Source organism: Pogoniulus pusillus, chromosome 8 (assembly GCF_015220805.1).
Source record: "Pogoniulus pusillus isolate bPogPus1 chromosome 8, bPogPus1.pri, whole genome shotgun sequence".
NCBI lineage: Eukaryota > Metazoa > Chordata > Aves > Piciformes > Lybiidae > Pogoniulus > Pogoniulus pusillus.
The window spans coordinates 13,204,075-13,224,824 of NC_087271.1; the positions used below are offsets into that span (position 1 = coordinate 13,204,075).

General features: G+C 42.8%; 1 long non-coding RNA gene across 1 annotated transcript in view; it reads right to left on the reverse strand.

Moving 5' to 3' along the window:
- Window positions 1–2,156: 2,156 nt before the first annotated feature.
- The window catches only part of LOC135177397 (uncharacterized), a 46,412-nt gene continuing 27,818 nt past the window's right edge, over window positions 2,157–20,750 (reverse strand). The window contains exons 2-3 of the long non-coding RNA XR_010303051.1: window positions 5,821–6,287; window positions 2,157–2,453 (exon numbers count right to left, since the gene is read on the reverse strand). This is a non-coding gene — a long non-coding RNA (uncharacterized LOC135177397). The remainder of the gene's footprint in view (window positions 2,454–5,820; window positions 6,288–20,750) is intronic.

Sequence of the window (20,750 nt, forward strand, 5' to 3'; positions counted from 1 at the left end):
CCCTGGCTGAAAGGTACAAACCCATCATGCCATGGTTTTATTGTGTTTGAAAGCATGTATGATTCTATCTGCATAGTGTATTTGTCTTTTTGGAACAAGTCTTGTTATTGTATAGTAATGCTTGGACAGCAGCATCTATTGTCCTCTTTTTTTCTTCTTAGAAGTCCCATGGTCTTTCACATGGGAAAGACAGCAGATTATGTCTTCCCCAGACTATGTAGTCTATTCAAACCTAATGTTCTTCAGCACACCACAGGTAGCCTGCAGGGAATCTGCTCCAATTATTAGGCTATTTGTAGTTTCCATTGTATTCACTGCACAGTGTGACCTATTACTGCAATTACATCATCATCATCATCACCACTTTGGCCATGAGTTCTAGGATAAGGCTCTTCATTTTTAATAATGTATTTCTATATGATTTTATTAAACTGAACAAAATCCAAAGTTCCTGTCCTGGAGTCCTGTATACCCCAAAATTCTTCTCCCTCTGTGGTTTGAATGGGAGAAGAAAGATGAGAAAAACCTGTTCCCCCCCCCCCCCCCCCCCAGCAGACATGAAGGGGGGGAGCAAAGGGCCCTTCTGGCATGAGGAGTGACCTGTGTAGATGCCCACACTGGAATCGAGCTGTGGTCTTCGTGCCTAGGAAGTGGTAAATCGACTCTTTGTCTAGGAAGAGTATAAATATTGGGGTACTTCGTGCCTTGGGGTTCCTGCCTTAGAGTTCTCCCCAGCCTGGATAGTTCCTGCAGAAAGAGTCCCCTGGTGCTCTGAAGGGCAAGCTCCTGAGGGACAGGACTGTCCCTGCTTTGGATGGCACTATAAGCACCCTTTGTGCCAGTCTGATGAGCCTCAGATGTCCTTTGAAAGACAGAGAGCTGACACATCTGGACTACCCTTTCTCTCAGACAGCCTAACTCACCTGTGAGTAAACTTTCTGCTCAGCCTGATTAATAGTGGGGAATGCTATGTTTAGTAGCTTAGCCTTTTCCATCTCCTGACTTCTAAAATAGTCAAATTTATCTATGGTATCCCTGTAAGATCTTCTCAATCAAGCTGAGTCTGCTAATTAAACTAAATTAATTTCTGTATGTAGTTTTGGGGCAGGGTTTCAGGAAAATAATTCTACTTATGGATATATATTCCTGACTTGGCCACATTAATTCCCTGCCTCCACAACAGTTCCACTGCAGTGCATATTAAAAAGCCTTAAAGACATGTCACCTGCACTGGTTTGGGCAGCCTGTTAAGGGTGGAGAAAAGGTGACTGCTGGGTACTCCTAGGCTCCCCTGTCAAAGCATCCACAAGCTGCTGTGTAAACACTGATGTTTGAACAGCACGATTAAACCACCTGTAAGTGGCTAGACATGGTGAGTCAGGTAATAGCCCACACGATGCCTGTTGTTTAAGTGACCTGTTCCTTACACTACGTTTGGTTTACCTACATGAAACATCATAAATTATCTGTTTAATTAAAGTCTCACCTTAATTACTCATCAGAAGAAAATCAACAATGAGTGGACTGCAGCTGTGGAGCCAGCAGTCAGAGGCAGCATTACAGATATGTGATGGTGTGATTTACCTAAGCACTTTATTCATCTTCATTAAAGTTATGCTGAGTCATCCCCAAGGCTCCAGATGAGAAACTCAGACAAGTCTGTAGTCACCCTTACAAGCACAGCTATTTACAGGGTAGGAGTCCAACAGCCGAAATGCTTGCTACAAACAGTGGCCCAGTTCTTTAGACCATACTTTAAGTGTTGAATAGCTTGAGAAGTAATTCCAGTTCTGTTAAGACATCCACCATTATATGATACCATTTCAGAGAGAGGAATCCTGAAATCTAAAGTCTTTTCCATGACATTTTAATTATCCCAAAAGATCTATGATCTTGTTACCTGTTATGTAATTAATGTAATTAAAAATGTGATGGTTTGGGGGTTACCCCGCCCCCCCCACACTTTGTATTTGCCCCAGCTAACTCAGACGGCCTCTGGGAATATAGATGAAGCAATTTATTTACAGCTAGCAGAATTTACAAGCAGCTATTTACAATATATACAGTTATATATAATTATATACAGAAATATACAAAGGATAAACAATACAAAAGCACAACTCCCCTCCCAGAAACCTGAGTCCCCAGGAGGGGCTCTCAAACCACCCCAACACCTCCCCCCGGCCCTCTCAACCTTACCCCAGTTCTCAGGAAGAAGAGAGGTGCAGCCAAGAGGTTAGGGAGCAAGGTTAGTAGGAGCAGGGTTAATGAGATGTGACTAGGTCTAAGGCAAAAGCAAGATCTTATGCTGCACCTACGCAGAATGTTCAATGAGTTAGGGCAGCTGTATTCTCAAAACAGAAACTTCACAGCTCTGTGTCATTGGCTAGCTCTACTCTGTTTCAGGGCTTCATCAGTTTGCTTCCTGGTACTTCAGGTATCAGCATATAGTTCTGTAGAGTTTTTTATCACGTAGCATTGATGTTTCCATGAAACATTTAAAGTGAGAGAAGAAACAGTTATCTCACAATAGCAGTAAGATCAATATTCACACATTTTGTAGTTTAGTCATAACATAAATTTTAGTAGTTTAGTCAAAACATAATTTTGTTTCATTTCAAAGATTAAATTTAATATTTGACTTCTAAGACTTCAAGAACCAAGACTGCTCTGGTTATAATACCTATGACAAAATGGTACTGCAGCTTACATGCAGTGTTATTTTGTGAAATGTCTTTGTGGTGTAAGGTAATATGAGACACAGCATGGCTTGTGGAGCAGACATTGAGACCTCCTTAAAGAAAGATGTACATAAGTGTCTAGATACTGTTGCAGTGCTGATTTGTTTTTCTCTTTGCACATAAACCAAGGATGGTTACTCATCTGCTGTGATTAGGCAGCAGAACAACAGCATCTTCAGTCCTTCACATGACTGAAAAGTCATGGGATAGCTGCTGTACTTCGCTGGTACCCACACAACAGAGAAGTGTCATAGGGTGAGCTTTAGTATGCTGCTCTTCAGACCATCCTGCCCTATACCGGCTTCAAAATAAAAGTGCTGTCTGGAGCAAAGTATTATGGGGCTTGAAGTTCAGATTGCAGCACAAGAGGCTTCCTGTTCTTGCTGCTTTTGGGTTCTGGGTTTTTGGTGTTAGTTTGCTTCTGCTGGGATGGCTGCCAGGCAGGGAGGGATGGGTGAATAGCTCCCTGGCTTGGGATTTTAACCTGCTTCTGCTTGCAGCTACTTTTTGCTGTGCCTTTTCTGCAAACGAGGTAATTGTGCATTCTGTTAGCTGTTTGATATTAAACTCTTCTCTCAGAGTTTTTTGTGTGTCTGTTACTTTTTTTAGGTGGAGGGGAAAGACTGTTAAACTAGGGCAGCCTACAGAAGTTCCCATTCTGTTAGCTTAGGTAGTTCCACAAGAGCTACATTTCTCCCAGTAAGTGTCTCACTGCAGTGCAGTACACTATTAGGTAATCTATGATACAAACACGATGAAAGACAAAAATATCCACTTTTGAGGAAACAGCATTTTCAGCAACCATTGCGTGTTTAATAATGGAAAGATACTTTGAAAAGAGGATGTTTGGCCTCATTTTTACTGGCTAAAATTTGAAGTAGTCTGAGCAATGACAGTATAAGAGTTTCCTGCTCACGTAGCATGTTTGCACAATATGATGTTGCTGATAATGCTCACTATAAAGTTTATAACACCCAAGGATGTGCATGTGTTCTGGGAATTCCCGTGCTGCTTCCTGTCTACCAAGAAAGGGTATGTAAGAATTAGACAAAACCAACATCTCTGTGCTAATTATGCAAACTCTTATTCATAGTTTACCACTCTTCATCCTGTTGACCTGTGAACTTTATGCTTCACATTTCTGTATCTGCACAGTCAATCATGAAGCTGGTAGTAATCTGGCTTAGAAAATAAATACCATGCCATAACAAAACCAACTTTTGTTTTGATTCTGATTTGCCTGAGTAACTGTTCTAGGAGGCAAAAGGTGAGCCTGCTCTGTTCCTGGCTTTTCTCTGAACCCATAGAAACCCATAGGGTGAGTAATGGTCTAGATGCTGTTGTTGAGTGGAGTATGTTGAAGCATAGCAGGACATACCAGCAACTTGCACTCACAGTGTGGCCCCATACCATTATTTGTTTGGAATAATTTGCTCATTCTTGTGGAGAAAATTTGCATATGATTTGGGTTATATGTAGGGGTCTGGCCTTTAGATAGCTTAAGGGAATGGAACATCTTTGTTATGAGGAGACCCAGAGGGAGCTGGGGTTCTTTAACTTGGAGAGGAGGGTCCTGAGGGGATCTCATCAATGTTTATAAAGATGTAAAGGTGAGTGCCAGGAGACTGGAGCCAGGCTCTGCTGGGTGATGCCTAATGACAGCACAAGGGGCAGTGGTGGAAGCTGAGGCATAGGAAGCTCCATGGAAACACGAGGAGGATTTTTTTCCATGTGAGGGTGACAGTGCCCTGGAACAGGCTGCCCAGGGGACTTGTGGAATCTCCCTCTCCGGGCATGTTCAAGACCTGTCTGGATGTGTTCCTGTGTGATCTGCTCTAGGTGATCCTGCTCTGGCTGGGGTGTTGAGCTGGATGAGCTTTCAAGGTCACTTCCAATCCCTGACATTTTGTGATTCTGTGACTCTATCCTTTTCTGTGCCTCACTCACTGCTATCAAGCAAGTATCTTCACCTCTCCATGCCTTAGTTCTGCTTCTTGTGTGAAGTGGAGGCAGCTCTGTTCACCTGCTTTCCTAGAGCACTCTCAGATCTATGTACCAACAGCAAGCTGCCTTTGCCACAAACGAGTTGTGAGAATTGTCTGCTGTGGGCCACATGTGGTATAAGAAGGAAAATATGTAGGTTGTATGTAACTTTGATACTACTTGCATAACAAGATTATTGAAATTCTAAAAATAGGAGCCAGTGTACATCAGTTTTGTTGTTTCCAGCTAACTTATTTTTAAAAAAATCAAATCTTCTCTCTTATACCAGGAAAATAGACATTGATCCCAAATATATTTATTTTAGATAAGGTAATCAGAGTAAAAACATTCAACTGTGATACATTTCCTCCAGGGATCAGCTGTCTGCACCTTGAGTGCTGTGCTCAGCTCCAGGCACTGCACATCTGAGAAGGACATGGAGGGCGTTGGAGCCCGGACAAGGAAGGGTGACTTAGCTGTGGGGGGGCTAAAGAACAAGGCTGTGAGGAGCGGCTGAGGGAGCTGGAGCTTCGTCTGCAGAAAAGGAGGCTGAGGGGAAACCTCTTTGCTCTCTGCAGCTACCTGAAAGGAGAGAAGCAGGCACTGGGCCCTGCTCACAAGTGACTAATGACAGAATGAGGGGGAATGGCCTCAAGCTGTGCGAGGATAGATTTAGGCTGGACATTAGGAAAAATGTTTTTACAGAAAGTGTTGTGAGGCACTGGAACAGGCTACCCAGAGATGTGGTGGAGTTGCCATCCCTGGATGTATTTAAAAGCCATCTAGATGTGCTTGGGAATGTGGTGTGATGACAAGTTTGATGGAGTGTGTGAAATGGCTGTGCTTGATGATCTGGAGGTCCTTTCTGGCCTGCATGATTCTATGGTCCATATCAGTGGGATGCACAGCTGGAGCCAAATTTCCTTGAGTTTTGTTGACAATCAGTACTAAACCCAATAGTTGTTTGTGCTATCTCTCCACAGAACACTGCCATTCCTATCCTCAGTGTGACACAGTCCCATATAGTATATGTGGACCTGATGCTTTGGACAGAACAGTAACCACAACCTAAGCATGTCTGCTCTGCACTACTTACCACTCCTACCAATGTCATGAAGGCAAAGTTGAGATCCAAAGCAAATGTTATTTCAGCTTCCCTTTAGCTGTGCATGTCATCTGAGCAGACCAGTATGGCCGAGGTATTGTGTTTCTTTGTACCTGATTGCTCAAGCTTCTCTGGTAATGTGTTTGTAAATCAGCCCACGAGTTCTCTTCCACCTTGCAGCTCGCTCTTCAGGCTTTTTCATGAGAAGACAATGTTGGAACTTCAGTATTCTAGAACACTTCAGATTTCTGGAACTATCCCTGGTTTTGGTAACTGGAGGGAAATTCCTTATTCCTCTTACTCAAGATTCTTGCAAGTTTTTGTAATCTAGAAATCTTCATGTGCAAACCTCACTTCCTTCCCTCTAGTGATCAGTGAAGTAGATTTCTGTTACTGGCTGAAGAGTTCTATTTTTCATGCAGTTGTCCATTCTTCTTTACATTCTGTTAATATGTATCCTGTGGAGAGATAAATGTAATACAGAAAAGTTGGTGGGATATAGAAAACAAAAGAACTGATGTCTCAAAAGTTCCAAAGTCAGAAGCAAAAGCTTCTGCAACAGAAAAGTTAAGGAGACAGAGATGGGAGGAGAGAGGAGAGGTGTGCCGCGGGACAACAATCTTTGCCGCAGGACAACAGTGTTAACTGCTCGGGTCATCAGGGAGGAAACAGGCATTGTGAGTGTAGACAGCAAACTTTCTCAGACCATCTCATTGCTTTTGTTTTTGCCCTTTTTTATTTTCCCCCCTTTTTTCTTTCAATACAGAATAAATTTGGAAATCTGAAGAGCTTCACTTTTAGGCATTATTGCAATGGCAAAATATAGAAACAGACTGAATCCTATTTGTCTGTTCAGAAAGGTTGTTAAATATTAAAAGATAGCAAGGCTTGGGGACAAAACTAAAAGCAGGCATTCAGTATGATTCGTTGCTCATTGTGGTACAGAGGAAAGAAAGATGTGGAAGAAGATAGAGTGATAACTAAGGTCTGCAGTCTCTCCTGATGTCTCCACAAGCTATCACAGTATCTCATGCCTTAATCTTTATGGTGGTGGGAAGAGGCACTTGTCACACCATCCCAGTCTCCTGGAGGTTGTGCAGATTGATTCAGAGCCTGTGAGGTAGGCAGGCTGTTATATACCAGTGCTGGCATCAGAATGCAGAGCATGCCAGACAAGCTTAGCTTCTAAGACACTTGGCATCTGAACAGTAGTCACTATGTATAAATTTTCCTCCTAGAATGAAGCAGATTGAAGAATGATTTCTGTGGCTGATCCAGTATTTTCTTCTCTTTATTACATGCCAGTGACAATTATTTTTATGCTGACTTAATCAACCGATACTAGCTTTGTTTGTCTGATTTTAGTTTGCTCATGACCAGTTGTCTGTTCAGCTGTGGTTGGCTGAGCAGAAGTATGTGTTACTGCTTATTTCTGCTGCTAAGAGTCTGAAAACTTTTATGGAACAAATACTGAACAAACAGTTTCACAATACCCATTTCACACTGCTACACTGAAAGTGATGCAAGCATGGACCAGGTGATTTATATACTTGTCTTGCTGCATGTGCAGCATTTGCTTTTTCAAATCTGACTGGTATGTGGGCAGCAGCACCAATTAGTATGTCATTGTCAACATATCGCATATAGTTACCCACACCGTGGTGTCTGTATTTAACCAGTGATGACAAAATGTCAAGAGCCTGTTGAATATATCTATATTAAAAGTTTAAAAATGAAGTTAATTACTAGTAAAAACTGTATTAAAGCTAATCATTGATACCTAACGTATTGTGATTCAGGCCTACCCACTTGCCAGCATCTTTTCCAGAGATATATATGCCGTGCCTGCACATTTTAACCTGAAAGCAGTGAAGATACAGTGGGTAGACACTTTGACTGCTGAAACCTGGCAGAGCAAGCTGGTTGGTAGCCATGTGAATACATCACATGGCCACATTCACCTCGCATTGTTCTCTAAGTTTAGCAAAATTTAGAATAACAAATTATTTGGCTACAGCCTTGTCCTTTCTTCATCAGAAAGCCAGCATGTTCTCTGAAGTTGAATCTAGACCAGTTGTGACCAGGGTGTTGTGATCAGGTTTGCAGTGCTTACACAGGGTATCTGCTTGACAGCCAAAATATTTTTCTGTCCTTATCCTGCAGATAATTCCTGGTCCCTAGAATTACCTTCATAATCCTTTTTTTCCCCACTGTACTTTTTACTGTTGCAATGCTATTCCATTCCCAGATCAGGCAGTGATCATCTTGATTGCTCTGTCACTGAGTTCTTGACTAATTTAGGAAACAGCATAAAAATGTCTACGGTAAACTAGGCCGCAGGGCAGCAAATAATATAGGAAGGAGCCATGCAGTATCTTCAAGACTTTTAAACACAACACAAAGTTTACTTAACAATAATCTCTAAAGTATATTCTCTAGGGAAAAGAGATGTTATTAACTCTCCTCCATTTACACTATGCAGAGTGCAGTCTTGTTCAACCTAATGCAAGTGTTTATTCCTCTGGAAAAAGGACAACTGTTAAAAATAACAACTTGCTGAATGGTGATTAGCAGTAAATGTAGAATTATGTTATGTAGTATTATGTTATGTATGTCACCCTTGAAAGAGTCATAAGCAAATTGAAGTGCTGCCCTGACTAGCTTAATCAGACATATAGGATGTCTCAGGTGGAGAAGGTGATGCAGTGGAGAAGGTGGAATAACAAATATAAAGGTGAAGCCTATTTTCAGATGTACCCTGGTGGTGATCACAGTCATCATCTGCTTGGCCATTATCATATTATTATATGAGCACATGTGATGTTGGCTAAATCTCTAAGACTGTATTTCTCCTTTTCTTCCTCTTGTGTACTAGAGGTCCCCTCCCCTAAATCCTCTCTTGAATCACTCTTTGCCAAATGTTTTGTCTTAGCCTGTGCCTTCGCTGGGGCCAGAAAGGCTTTGGAAGTACCTTCTAGCAGGTCTGAATCATTGAGGCTGAATCTGGTTTAGGGTTAGAGGCCTGTGGACTTGAACTAGGTGAAGAAACAGCGGAGGCTTGAACAGCTGGACCTGTTATTGTCAACAACTGAGACTTTGGCAGTTGTCCCAGAACGTGTGGGAGGAGATGCAGTGGTGGACGTGGCGACCCCCTCTGGCTGTCCGGCTGAAGAGACATTGTTTTCACTTTCTGTACGGTTTATCTCCAGCAACTCTGTTTCTGAGTAGACTTGTTTTCTTTTTTTCCTTAAAGGAACCATATTTGAATGTCTATTGCACAATGCCAGCGTTAATGCTAAACCCAGAATTATTAGGTCTAAGATCACACATGATAAATACACCACTGTGTAAAATTCGCTACAGAGCTTTGATAACTCCATTTTAGGGAGAATTACCCTCATCAGAGATGTTGAATAAACTTCAGCAGATGTATTATTTCCTGGCCTATCCAAACCAGAGCTAGTAATAGTTTCAGTAATATTAAATCCAATCCAGCCAAGAAGATACTCTCCAAAATTGAAAGAAAACATTGCTTTAATCTTCCTCCAAATGAGATCAAACAAGAGGGCACCAATTTTGGCTGTCAGCCAGTGGTAAAAAAAACATGCCCCTACCAGGTACAAAATAGAAAATAAAATGTAAAATAACTTCATTCTTAATTTCCAGACTTAGCAATCCATCAAATTTGTTTAGCCCCACGTTGGACACCAAAATAAAGATGTTATAGTTTGGGTGTTACCCACTCCCCCACACTCAAGAAAATCACCCAGACTAGACTCAGATGGCTGGAAATTAAAGAATGAAGCTATACTTACATCTTAGCACAATATACAAGCAGATATACACAAATAAATGTAGATATATACAAATTAAAAGTAAAACAGAAACACAGTACCCCTCCCAGAAACAATCAAACTCCCCAGGAGGGCTCCCAACCCAAAACTCCTTCCCCCTCCTTCTTTCCCTCCCTTCAGAAATAACCAGATCAATCCACATATATCTCCCATCATAAATCTGGAGATGTGAGATGAGATGTCAAAAAAAAAAAAAGACAAGGAGGTTAGAGGGAAAAGGGGTTAGGTAGTTTAGAGAATTAAAGGCAGAGTCAGACACAGAGACCAGACTGCACAGCCCAAAGTGAGAGCTGAGCAGTGCGTGTGTGTGTGAAGTGCCCATCTTTTGACTAGTTGTGTTTCTCAGCAGAAGAATGGTGATATAGGTCACTGATGTTTTTTTCTTTATTCTCACAGCTAAGGACTTAATTTCTCTCAGTAAAAATTAGTCTCAAACCAGCACAGCACGCTATGAGAAGTGAAGCTGGAGGAACCACCTAAGTAGCAATGGATTCTGCAAAGTGGTATTTCTCCAGTGAGAACAGAAACATCTTACCAAGCTAACAAGGCACTTTGATAAGTCAGCCCTTACTGTACTCGGTTAGCTGCAGAACGTGCAAGGCCAAACTCCTCCCCAGTGTCACAGACAGTGCTACCATCTGCAGCATGCAACTGGTGGATCTTGCAAAGGATGATCCCTTTTGCACAGCTGTGTGATGCACCCTTGAAGGGATCCAGTTTGAGTGGGTAGTGCAGAGAAGAGGCACATGAAACTCCTCAGATGCCATTTCCCTGAAGACACTGCAGGGAATACTATTTCATTCTGATCCAACTCGCAATGGAAACAGATAGATACTAAATATTTTGACTTCTAATGTTTCAATGTGCTTTTTCCTAACTGAGGATGAAGAAATAGAATGTTTTGTCATCTTGACACCTTTTTCTCTTTTCCCCCAGAATTCTGTGAAAAGCTCAATATTTCTCTTGTGATGAAAATCTCTGTTTTAGTGGTGGAATCCCCATTCTGATTTTTGCATTACTGTATGAGTTGATTTGAATCTATTTTATTTAAATAAGACTTCAGCCAAGGTATTTTATGAGATAAGTATGCATTAAATACTTTGGTTAATACAAAAATGTTCTCAATGCATTAAAGAAATATTGTAAGTAAAATTGAATTTTTCATTCAAGACAGGGAGCTGTAAAATAAAAATATACCATCTACTCTCTCCACAGTCTGTGTAGTCTGAAACATAGCTTAAAATCCTCTCTGCCAAGTGTGAGTTTGCATTTGAGATTTATGATTTTAGCTCTTTATTAGGAAGGATTCAAGCATCACTGAAACTGTGTTTCAGACCCTAATTATTGATTTGACAATCCTCAGGAGTGACTTAAAGTGATTTTTCTTCTGATGATCCAAAATTTATGTGTGTACCAGTCTGGAGAAGTCCCGGGTATGGGAAGTTCGGATTCTCGGGCACAGAATTAAGGCACAAACAGTGTCAAATACATAGTCTAGTTTTATTGCATTCACATGACATACACACATGAGGAGAGGGAGGGATGAGGAGAGGAAAAGAGTAAGAGAGGTGGGGGAGGAAAAAGAAATAAAAGAAAGATACGCCTACATAGAGAGAAGAAAGGTCACCTCGGAGTTACTCGGCGTCCTGAAAGTCCATTTGAAGGAAGCAGGTGGGGAGCACACCACCTGCAGGTTGGAGCTTCCCTTCTTTTACCTGGCTGCCTTATGGAATATGCATGTTTTTCTGAGAATCACTTGGCATTTCCCAGGAGTGATTTGCTTAGCCAGTCCCACAGTCCACTGTGTTGGGCATCGTCGGTGTGGTAGGGGGTTTCCAGAGTTGAGCCCACTTTGTCCGGCCAATTTCTCTGAAATGATCACTACTGTTGATAAACCAGGAGCCGCTAGCCTGCAACTGGGTCAGAATTAGCATCACCTGTCATAGCAGGAAGCCTTCACCTCCTGTATGTGTTAGGTGGCAGGAGCTCAGTTCCAGGTGTGGTGGTCCAGAATGGTAGTCTTCCAGTCCATGATAGCTGAACAGTAAGGCAAATGATCCCATGTTAGCACGCAGAAGCTCACTCTGCATTTCCCGGCTATTTTTTTGTCCAGTTGTTGCATAGTGGGGAGCTGCTGGGAGTCTGAGCTCATGCAAGAGGGAATGTTCAGGACAGGGAGTACACCAGGATGCTAGCTTAGCACTTCTCAGAAATTTAGCTCAAAAGATTTTTTTTTCTGAAATGTTTGGACATATTGTTTATCTCAGTCTTTGACAATGTGCTCGCATAGTATTTGATAACTCTCTTGGTTGTGATGGCAAATCTAAATCTAGAAAGGACTTCACCCTTTATTTACTTAAGCAGACATTGAAAAAGAAAGGTAGAAATATGTAAAATTTACTATCATTGTGAAAAGCAGAAATTCAGAGGCAAATATCTTGTAGCTCATCTGTAGTTCACGGCAACTACAGATGTCAGTGGACTCCATCTAGGGCTGAGAAGGTCAAGCCATAAAGAGTACAATAGAAAATACTTAATCCTGTGTTTTTGTAGTTCTCACTTGGGTTTAGCTGTTGGTGTATCATAGTATCATAGTATCATCACGGTTGGAAGAGACCTCACAGATCATCAAGTCCAACCCTTTACCACAGAGCTCAAGGCTAGACCATGGCACCAAGTGCCACGTCCAACCTTGCCTTGAACAGCCCCAGGGACGGCGACTCCACCACCTCCCCGGGCAGCCCATTCCAGTGTCCAATGACTCTCTCAGTGAAGAACTTTCTCCTCACCTCAAGCCTAAATCTCCCCTGGCGCAGCCTGAGGCTGTGTCCTCTTGTTCTGGTGCTGGCCACCTGAGAGAAGAGAGCAACCTCCTCCTGGCCACAACCACCCCTCAGGTAGTTGTAGACAACAATAAGGTCACCCCTGAGCCTCCTCTTCTCCAGGCTAAACAATCCCAGCTCCCTCAGCCTCTCCTCATAGGGCTGTGCTCAAGGCCTCTCACCAGCCTCGTCGCCCTTCTCTGGACACGCTTAAGCATCTCAACGTCCCTTTTAAACTGGGGGGCCCAGAACTGAACACAATACTCAAGGTGTGGTCTAACCAGTGCAGAGTACAGGGGCAGAATGACCTCCCTGCTCCTGCTGACCACACCATTCCTGATGCAGGCAAGCAAAAGCTGTTTTTCACTGCTTTTTTCTCCACAGCTGTGACAGCTCATGACTGTGCTCTTCTCTCTGGACCTTGTTGAAAGAATTTTATCTTAAAGAGAATGTATTTAGATGAAAGGAACTCCCACCTATACAGATTGTACCAAACTAGGGTACAAAGAAGTTTTGATGGCAGAGGGTTAGGGGCAGCAGGACTAGCTACATCAGGTTTAACTAGGTGTTGTCCAGCTAGAGCCTTACTGAGGCCAACATGATGCTTCTTGTAGCCCATCGCTGACTCCATCTCAGCCTCTGCTGTGATGGCAGAGCATAGGCTGAATACCTCCTGAAGGAGTTTACTGTACTGTGGTCAGGGTTTGAATATGTTGTGATGCAGCAAAGGAATGAGTAATAATGCATTTAGGACAATCTCTCCATGATATACTTCACTTTCTCAGTGTTCCTGGTGTCTTTTTCCTGCCCCAACACTTTTGTCACTGTCACCTAGCCACCCTTTCGGCTGTGGGATGTAACTTTGACCCTGGCAATGTAACTGTGCCAGATTTGGCCTAAGCCAGAAGTGTCAACATGCATTATGCAGGAAGAGGAAGGTAACCAGAGTTTCTGCCCATCCAAGGAGACCATACTCCTTCCTTAGCACCAAGAAGGACTTATGTACCAGGTTCTCAGCCCTGTGGAAGCATTTCTTCTCCCAGGTCAGTGGGAGCATGCCCCCACACTTCTGTAGCACCCAGTATTCCAGAAGTCAGTTGAAGAAGCTAAGCAGTGAACTACAACAGGTCAGTGCAGAGATCTGGAACCATCTGACAGCTGTGATGCTTGAAATCATGTTCTGTCATGGCAGATTAACATTTAATTCACTCCACCTAATAAAGCATAAATCCAGTGTTCATCTGAAGAGAATAAACCACAAATTAAGTGTGGGCAGCATCTCTGTTCAGTTCTGCATGTGCCTTATGACAGTGGCACTGAGCTCAAAGTATGTGGAGAGAGAGAAGACATGAGACATCGAATCTGGAGTCATGGGATGAGGTGTAGTGTTAGTGGGGATACAGCACAGAGCTTTAGGGCCCTGGCCTGAGCGAGGTGGTAAGCCAGGCAGGGCAGCACTGAGAAGCTGTGGCTGCAGCACTGTTTTGGAGGCAAAGTTTAGAGGCTAGGATGATGATGGGAACCAGGTGTGGTGAGCAGGTAGATAGCAGGGCAGTGTTCCAGAGACAGGGAAGGTGTGAAGGAGTGAGACCTGAGGCAAGGGAGGACCATGAGAATGCACCTTGAGCATAATGAGGAGGTGCAGCTCATAACACCACTTCAGATGTGGAGCAGGTGGAGATGTGTGAGGCTTGGGGCTGAGGAGGGCCACCAGTGTGGGCCAGAAATGATTCAGCTCCTTGGCACAGCTACAGAGAAGACAGGCCTCAGCAGCATTTCTCAAGCATGGGCGTGTGCTGAGGCTCAGGATCTCAGAGGAGGGCTGCCAACCTGGGCCAAGGACAGGCACAGGCATGGGGACCAGGGCATCATATAAATAAGGAGAAGCACAGCTGAGAGACTATGAAACATCAAAATGCCCAGACCTTGGCTGTGTGCCTAAATAATGATAAAGAAGGGAAAAAAAAAGAGATTGTACAAAGCAAGCAGTAACATGCTCTGTGCCATGATCCTCTCTGCACCTTCAGAAGTGAAATAATTCGTGATGTCATTATTGTTGCCATTGTTGTTATTTTGCTTTTTCCTCCAAAATGTCTCCTTTCCCCAGTTTCCAAAAAAAACCCCATGAATTATATACTCCCTGTATCCAGCTAAAACTTGAACAGCTGAAATCTCCAAAGAAGTCAAAAAGAGTTGATTCCTGTGTATGAAACTTGCTGAGTAATGCTACCCCATAAAAAAAACCCACTCTGCTCTAATTCTTGCAAACTATTTGCTATTATTTCAGACCACATCCTCTAGAAATGGAAGATCTTGTCACTGTGTTGCATAACATCTGTGGCAGTCGTGCTTTTTATCAGCTTCATTGGCACTTCAATATAAAAATATTTTCCAGACCTTTTGCCTGTTCTGTCTCTGTATGCAAAACGCTGTGTCAGAAATTGCTATGAATAGTACTGCTACATTCCTTAGCACTGAGCAGTATTCATTCTCTAAAATGAGGAAGTATAATTCCAAACTTGCCTTTTTTTTTTTGTACTATGCATGTCCATGTATATATATATATATACACACATACAGATATATATATATAAAATACTTATCTGTGTGTGACATACACATGTATATGGCAATATAGAGTCACAGAACACATCCAAGCTCATCCAGCCCAACCTTCCACCCAGCACTGCAGGATCAACACCAAACCATGTCCCTAAGCACCAGCTCCACATACTGCTTAAACACCTCCAGCACTGCCCTGGGCAGACCATTCCAATGGCTGAGAACCCTCTCTGGGAAGAAATATTTCCTAGCATCCAGCCTGAATCTGTCCTGGTGCCACTTGGAACCATTTCCTCTGCTCCTGTCCCTTGCTACCAAGGAGCAGAGGCTGCTCCCTCCTCCCTCTAACCTCTCTGCAGGGATCTGTAGAGAGCAATGAGGTCTGTCCTCAGCCTCCTCCACCCTGAATACCTCCAGCTCCTTCAGCCCCTCCTCAAAGCCCCAGTCCCCCGCTAACTTGAAGCTTTCCAACCACACATCCTCAGGTCTGTAGCTCCCCAGGGCGTTGTTGTGCAGGCCCTGACACTTGGCCTTGTAGAACTTCATACAATCAGCCTTGGCCCATGGATCTGACTTGCCCAGGTCCTGCTGCAAAGCTTCCCAACCCTCTAGCAAACGGATACAGCTACCCAGCTTGGTGCCATCTGCAAGTTTTACTGAGTGTGTCTCAATGCCCTCATGTACACAAACATGCTGCTGTACACAAAGCACTGTTTCTAAATGTTACTCTTCATATGTTCTATAATATAAATAGAATATTTCAAACATAATTTTTTTTTACAACCAACCTCCATTACAGACACATTTGGGAGTGTAATGCCTCTTGGTAACAAGACAAACAGAAATACCACTTAGTTTTGTTTCATAGAAAAGAAAACCCAGCACAGAAATACAACATGAATTCAACTTAGAGGAGCTTCTTTCTATCTACCTTGCTAAAACCTAATCATGTCTTAACACTGCATTCCTAGTGAACCCTAAAATCTTATCAAGGTTGGTAAAGCAGAATAAAGTGAAAGTTGGGAGTTAAAAATATATTCACACTGGTTTGTGAATGAATGTTGAAATAACTCTAAGTTTTCTATGGGTCACTAGGATGGAGAGATGAAAGTTTGTTTTCCTTGGAAACAGATCTTAGTGTAACAATAAGAACCTGCTCACTCAGGTCACCTTCCACATCTTACTTTGTTTGCTGGTTAAATATTTCCATGAATAGAAGTGTCTAGAAACGCACAGTGAGGCGTGGAAGTTGTAGCAGTGTGCTATTGAGTACATAACCTCTAAATGCCTGGATTGCTAACATTTCTCTCCACTGCTCAGTCCATTCAGCAAACCTACATCTCTCCATCATGGCCAGCAGGATGTTGTGGGAGACCCTGTCAAAGGCCTTGCAGCAGTCCAGATAGGTCACATCCAGAGGTTGTCCTTTGTCTGCTGACACAGTCACTTTATCATAGAAAGCCACTAGACTGCAGGGGCAGGATTTGCCTCTGATAAAGCCCTGCTCGCTGTCTTGAATCACCACATGTCTGTATTTTAGTAGAGCACCTTCTGAAGTCACATAGCTGCTGTCTCTTACACAGATGGGCTATATCTGAGAGAAACTTTGTCTAATCTCTACACCAGCCTGCATTTGTTGATTTCAGTCCCTTTGCCAAGGGCTCTCTCCACTGATCCTGAAGTTTAGCTTATCATGCATATTTCTTCACATCACTTCCTTTGATGTGCTGCTACAGTCAACTTAATACTACTATTATGTCATAGGACATGTGTTTCACAGACCTGCAAGAAAAGATGATGGCTCTCAACGCATGAGAGCAGAGCAAATATTGAGAAGCTGTGCTCTTGCAGCAAATACAAAGACAGGTACATTTCTAAATGCAAACAAATGCTCCATAGCAAAGCTGAGTTTGGAAATGGCTTTGCCTAAGTGCTTATTGCTCTGTGACCAAGTTTCCTTATCTGAGGATGGGACAGTATCATCCAGATTTTTCTTTCTCAGATTAAAAAAAAGATACCATTGACAGAATTACTTTGGTTTGCTTTCTTCAGAACACCTTGAAATACAAGAACAAACACATGTTCTTTGTCAGAAACTGTGGGAGTAAGGGCGCAATACTCATACTATTATGTACTAGCACAAGGAAGGAGCACTTTATGGCATATGATCAGGAACCAGTACAGTGGTGAGCTTCTTGGAGATAATTAGTTTGGGCTCAGACGCAGGGAAGACTTGCAAAGTTAGAATTTGGGTTTGATTTTACATTCACACTGCGTTGAACTCCTTGAACCTACTGAGATTTCAAAATTGTGATGATGACTTCATGATGAAAGAATATCCTCCTGATTTTCTGACTGTCAAATTGGCTTGTGTTGTGATGAAAATAATGTAAGCACAGTATTTCTCAAGCAATTCCTATGCTTTTTTTTTTTTTTTTTTTTTTTTTTTAAATTCTGGTCAGAAGTCCTAAGCATCTGGTTTAGAAGGCTTTTGAATCCCTTTTTGTAGCATATGCAAACTGGGTATGAGATGGTACAAGAACAAGATTTTCACCTTTGGGAACTTGATCCAAATCTGGGTCTGATCACATACATACAGAGGTTTAAAGTTTAGCACAGTAAGAATATTTGTGATTAGGAGACAATAGAATGTATAACTATCCAGTGCCCATAATATGTAAAGAATAAAATGTAGAATACTAAATGGAAGAGCAACTACCATGCACTCCCTTTGGCCAGCAATAGTGTTGGGGTTCGAAGGCTGGCGAGAGGTGAGATCGGGGTACTGACGACTCAGCAGCTGCTATGCATCAGTACGCTTTATTAAAGCAATACAGCGGTTTATATAGTGCCTCAGAGGAGGTGTGCACAACCAGCCTGGGGCTGGTACAAGTGGAAGGTACAGATTGGCTCAAAGTTATGCATAAGGCAGAGATAGGTTACCCTGTGGTAAATAACCTGTGGTTCCCACCCCAGGGGGCTGGCAGGGGTTAGCCCCCTGGAGCTGTGCCTGCCTCAGGGGCTGGCAGGTTCCACCCCCTAGCAGGTGTGTGTGAGTTGCTCACAGTCCACAGCCTAGCTTCCTGGGAGCCTACAAGACTCCAAGGACATTTCCCATCACAAGATCTGATGTTTACAGCTCCTGCCCCGCTGTGGGAGAAATTCTCCCACACAATAGTACAAATATAGACAAGCATTTTGCACAGTAAGCTGCTGCATTGTCAAGCTCTGTAGTTTGGCAATGGCAGCATAAGATGTGTGTCTGTTTGCCTACTTGGCCCTGAAGAATGCCTGGCATTTATTCCTTTTGCTCAGTTCTGAGTGTTACCGCAGGTAGTGCTTGAGGCTATCCGTGTAGCAGACATCTGGAGTCTGACTGTTTACAGGATCATCTGGCATGTTTCTGCTAAGACAAATTGTTGCAAAGGGGAAATTAATTAATGAGAGATTATATTTTTTTCCAAAATTAATATTGCTTATTTTGATATTCAAAACTCTTGCCACACCTAACTGCTAATTTTAATAATAATCCAGTTATTACATGGTCATGGGAACATTCTATAGCTAATATATACATCTACTAATAACCAGCAAATATGTAAACATTAATTGAACTGGAAGAGAAGATTCCTGTGGCCAAATGCCGCTTGCAGTCAATATGCTGCTTGCCCACTAGATGGACTCAAGGAGCTCCTTTCTGCTTGTGGCAGAAGGCAGTGGAGAATCACAAAGAGGCTTTTAAGCATTTACTCACAGATTATTATCACTTGACTTGTGGGGCTGGCCACAAACTCAGGCAGTACCCAAGCACTTTCAGGGAACTCTGTCTTGGCTTCTGGGGAAAGGAGGCAGACAATCTCTGACCTTCTCTCCTGACTCCTCTGGACAATCTGTGTGTCTCCAGGACTTCTAGTCTTTGCAGGAGACTTTCAGGTGCAGGCAGGATGTCTGGCAGTGTGCAGTCTCAGCACGATGCCACGATGCCTATGCAGGCCAGTCATGTGGAGGCATTTAGAGTCTGTTTCCAGTAAACCCATGACAGTGGCGTTTCCAGGCAAACAATAAGGCAGTATGCAATAGCAGCAGACAGTGGTAGGCACGAATAGCACACCATAGCACGGCAGAGCACGTTGTTTAGCTGCATATCTCTTTTTTATCAATGCAGGCCGAGATTAATTGCCTTTTGGACACAGAATAGCCAATCAGAATGGCAGTTAGCCAAACCTTACCATATTAGGCAAAGCCATAGGCTTTCTTTACCCAACTTTGGGAAAAGCATAGGCCTTGCACAAAGCAGGCACAAACTAAGTGTGTGTACCTTGTTTACCACAGGACCAAGACAAGTCTAGGCAGGCCAGAGTCCTTTGACTTCGTGGCTCAAGATTCCTTTGTCTTCTTTCCCATGCTTGCATCTCGCACAGAGCAGAAGAACATGCCTGGGCAAGCCAGGATATGTATAAGCCTATTTTGGGCCTATCAGGCCTACCATGACACAAATGTCATAGAGTCAGAGAGCCCTTGACTCGGAAGGTCATTCTGAGAAAGCTCGGTCTGCTTGGGTTTGAAGGCATAACTCTGTTTGCATGGGCTTTTTGCATGGAGTTTGTTGCTGGGAAATGTATTGGCTTCTCTTGAAGTGAATCAGAAGTTTATCAGTGTAAACATTTATCCACCCTACATAGCTCTGCTTGCAAAGCATTGTAAACATAAGTTATGTTTATAATCAAATTGTGTATCCAGACTGCGCACTTGAGCTCTGGGTGAATTTGCTGGCTTCAGGAAGAGAGCATTTCTGTGCCTTCGACCTTGTCATACAGTCTTGTTAATAGTCTGCGGAAGCTAAACATGGGCGTGGCCTATGCCTGCTCAGACCAAGTCTGCCACTGTACATCCCATAATATTTTGCAGTAATATCAGATAATAGCCAGGTTACTGTATTGTTCTATGACTTACTGCTCCACCTTATCAGAAATACAGGTTACCAAGCCTATCTTTGGCAACCCACACATCTGGAAGATGTCAGGATCTTAGCCTGCTTGGTCCTGGGACTCATCTTTCATCTTGCAGCATAAAGGTATGGAAAAAGAGTGTTAGATGGTTGTTTCGTACCTTGGTCCAAATAAACAAATAGAAAGAACAGAGCTGTCTAGATAAAAACTTTGCAACATTTTAATTAGATTTTGTTTCCAAATGTATCAGTTCCAAATCCTCTGGAAGAGTGAGAACTTCAGCATTTCATGTCTTCCTGTAGGTCCTGGAACAGGCTCCTGGAGTGGGAGGCCTCTGGCAGAGTTCTGGGTACGCAGGAGTCAGACATTAGGAGCAAAGTTCCTTTGAGTTTGGAGCTATTTCAGCCACGCATTTGACTTTAAAACCCCACCTTGGTTCATTTCCAGCATATTTATTTCTTTTGAGCAGACGAACATCATCAGCCTGTTGGTGGGGCTTGGCTTTTGTTCCCTCCACTGTTAACTATTGCTTTTTCAGTTTCTGAATGAAGAGCTTTATGAGGGCCTGCACTACTATGCAATGCTATTTCTTTACTTCTGCACATGGTCATATGAGCCAACTACTCTGCAGCTATGGAACTGCAGTCATCATATGTAAATACTTGGTTATTTTTCAAAAAGTTAGGGGGGTTAAAAAAGAGTAACAAAAAGGTAAAACTCTCATGACTGAGTAG